This window comes from Pinus tabuliformis, chromosome 3_2, assembly GCF_031772625.1.
Source record: "Pinus tabuliformis cultivar Carrire ecotype Pingquan chromosome 3_2, CPIR1, whole genome shotgun sequence".
Lineage (NCBI taxonomy): Eukaryota > Viridiplantae > Streptophyta > Pinopsida > Pinales > Pinaceae > Pinus > Pinus tabuliformis.
The window spans coordinates 90,900,463-90,904,361 of NC_142302.1; positions in this window are offsets into that span (position 1 = coordinate 90,900,463).

Here is a 3,899-nt window from a genome sequence, read left to right on the forward strand (position 1 = left end):
AGTTGGCACCAGGTTTGGAACCCAATCAGAAAATCTAATTGGTGCAATCATCTTAGCATCATACATTCTTTGGATTTCTTTTCCAATTGAAGGCAATAGGACAGGATTTATCTTTCTAAGTTTTTGTCTAAAAGGTTTTTAATTTTCTTTTATAGGGATTATGTGTAGTATGATGCTGGTTTCATAGGATTTGAGGTCCTCATAACTCCAAGCAAAGACATCTTGAAATTATTTTAATAAATCAATGTATTTTACTCTTTTAGTGGGAGGTAATGATTTAGAAAGTTTGATCAATTTTGGATTTTCATCAGTGCCAATATTACACTTCTTCATACCAGATTTCAAAGGTTCCATTTTAGGCTTACTAGGAACATCATTTGAATCAAATAGGTCTTCCAAATGGGTTAATCCCTTAGGTAAGAAATTGTCTTTGAGATCGATTACTTTAGTGTCTTCATTAATTATCTCATCAATTTCAACTTTCTCTAGGTTTTCTACATTTGATTTTGTGAATTTAGTGGGATGGAATCTATCTATCTCTTCACCTTCTATCTCATTTACATCTATTTTATCTTTATTGTTAGGATCTATTGATGTGTTAGTATCTATATTGCTATTGACAAATTCTTGTTCTAAAATAAAAAAGTTGTTTATTTTTTTGCCATCAACAAATATTTTCCAGTTCTTCAAATTATCTGGAATTGCAGGCCTGTGCCTTACTTCAGCAGTGTACTGATAGTTAGGTTGAAAGGGTAACTTGCAGGTGCTGGCAAACATTACTAAACTATGAGCCTGCATATTATGTTTTCTAGGAATTACAATAATTTTGGTTTCTAGGAAAGTGTTTAGTATTTCTACAATGGCTCCTCTATAACAACTTAATCTAGGGTCTTTGGTCATATATACAACATTAATTTGTTTTACCACTAATTCAGAGTATCCCATGATAGAAACTCTTATATATCCTAGCTTCCTAACTAATTTAAGACCTCAAATTAGTGCTTCATACTCAACCATATTGTTAGTACATTTAAAAGTTAGTCTGTATACATGGCCTTCTAGATTGTATATCCAAACTCTTGTTGCTGCTCCAAACTTATTGAATGACCCATCAAACTCAAGATGCCACAATATCTCATGTTCATAATTAGCATCATCTCTTTCCACCAACGTTTCCTCAACTTGACTACCTTGTTTAGTGGAAAGCTCTAAAGTTTGGACAGTGACCTTTTGTTTTGAAACTGCAATTTCTTTTGGTTTTGTATCAACACTGTCTAAAAGAGTTCCTTGTGTTTCATTAGTATTATACAAAATAAAAGAAACAATGTCTGAATGTACAATGTAGATAGGAATATTTTGAGGCCGATCCTTGCTACTCACCATGTATTTCATTAAAGTTTCTGGGTATAGCTTCTTGGGTTGTCCAAAAATAGAAATTGTTGCATATGACATATCAAGTTGTAGAGATCCCTGAAGTTTGGCTCCCCATGACCTAGATAACAACATGCCATACTTCGGTGGGATGTCGGAAACTATAATATCCTTAAGGATGCTCTTGGCAGGATATTGACTAAGGTAACACAAAGGTCTTTAATTAACCCCAGGAACTTTTCTTGACTTGTGTCAAATGAAAATAAGTCCTTGTAAGGTCTTGTAATGTCTAGGTTCAACTTTTCCAGTACTGATTTAGGCATTAAGTTGTGGGAGGCACCATAATCCAACATTGCATTATGAAGAATTTTGTCATGGATGCCAAGGCTAATGTAGAAATGTGGTATTCCTCCTTCTAGTGGTTTTACATTGACATTCAGGCCAAATATAGGTTCAGGTTTGTCATTAAATAGGTTAACAGAATCTTCATTTTCAACAAGGTTCAGGGTCTGCTTTATCTGCGTTTTGTAGGCTTCATTCTTGATTAACTCTCTCAAAGGGACTGAAATATTTAGCTTAGCTACCTCTGCTCCCAAATAAAGGCAAAGGCGCTTTCTCTGTTCGAGGGTTTGTACTTTTGACAGTAGGGATTTGAGTGGGATGGTCTTCTCTTCCTTTATTGGGGACTTTTTTTTGTGAATTTTCCAATATAGTATTTTGAGGTGTGTCCACTGGCTTTTTGGGGGGAACTGAAGAAGAGGGTTGATCATCATAAGGTTGATTAGGGGTTATATTATCAATGGTAGGATCAGAATAATTCTAGTTTTGTTTGGGGAGAATCTGGAGGATTTTAGAAACCAGGGCTTCTTTTATTTTCTTTGGTTGATTTGGCACTGTTTTCTTGGTTTGGTCAGAGATATCAAGATTATTTTTACTCCTTAGGTTATACTTCTTATGTAATTCAAAGATGGCAGAATCATAACCCTGTTTATAATCAAATGACTCTCCATACTGGATTTGCAATTACTGCAACATATGCAATTCCTGACCATCTTGGGGTAGAAAAGCAACAACTTCATCATCTAATCCCAACAGGTTAATCAATGTGTCTTGCTCTGGTTCTTCAAGATGGGACGTTTCTGAATAATTTTCCTAGAAAGGAGGTCTTATATTCTAATTAGGTCCATTTTTTCTAGTATTTTGGTTTTGGTTTTTCCTAAAGTTCAATTTTTTAACTAGAGGTGCTTACTGATTATCCCACTAAGGTTTCCTCTCTACATTCTCTATTCTATACATTAACTTTTCCATGCCTTTTGCTAAGCTATCTATTTTATTGTTAGAGGGTGAAGGCTCATCTTTAGGTAATCCTCTTCTTTCATTCCTAACTCTAGCTCTTTTAGCTAATAAATTAGCCTCTACACACACTACTACACTTTCCATATCTTCTAGGGTTGGGGGGTTTCTTCCCCTGAGTTAGAATGCCATGTCTGTGTCAAAACCATCAGGGAACTTTATTAATTCTAAGTCAGGTGGGGGTCTAAGATTAACTGGAATTGCATTGTATATATTGTTAAATATGGTGCAGTAATCTTGAACAATTTCATTGGGTCCTCTCCTAATATTTTTATATTTAGAAAGGATCTATAGAGAATTCTTTTTGTTTTCCCATATATTCAAAAAAAATTTGTTGAAATACTTCTAAACTATCAATACTATTATTAGTCAGTGATATAAATTATTTTCTAACATCACCAGCTAAAGTCTGAGCGAATAATCTCATTTAGACATCCACAATATCAATTTCATGAAGTTCAAAGTAGTTTGTCATTTTATTAACATGGTGTTGTTCAATGTAGTGTCATATGCCATCAAATTGGACGATTTTACTCTGGTAGTCTACTAGCATGGCACCAAGTGGAGCATGTAAGACAAGGGGAGCATATCTATTTGCCATGGCTATAAGCTGGGATGGGCTAAAATGTGGGGTTGAGGCACTGGAAGGTGATGCAGTAGTGGAGGATGAACTAGGACCAATAGGTGGTTGATGAGTAATGGTAGGTTGGTAAGGAAGTGAAGGTATAAATGGAGGTGGGGAATGAACTTCAGAGGTTGAAGGGAATAATGGTGAACTAAGAGTAGTGGATATTGGTTTAGAAAGCTCAAGGTTCCTAGCAATAGTAAGGGATGACTGTGGGGAATTTAGAATATATTCATCAATTGATTGATTGGCCTTTTGGACTTCAAGGTCTGCAATAAACTCTGGATCTAGAACAATTTCATCAAGTGCACTTTCAGACCTTGTTCTAAATAGGGAAAGATCAAATGGCACATCAAAGGGAAGGTCTTCTAAAAACAACCACTCATTAGGGCACGAATCGGCTTTGATTAAAGGTGTTTGACTAACTGAACTTTCTTCTCTTTTGGGTCTTCTCGAAATCAGGTTGGTATTATCAACTATTGGGGAACAATTTGGATTTGGATTAGCCCTAGTGTAGTGAGTTCTCCTTGAAGCCAAAATTTCAAGCTTT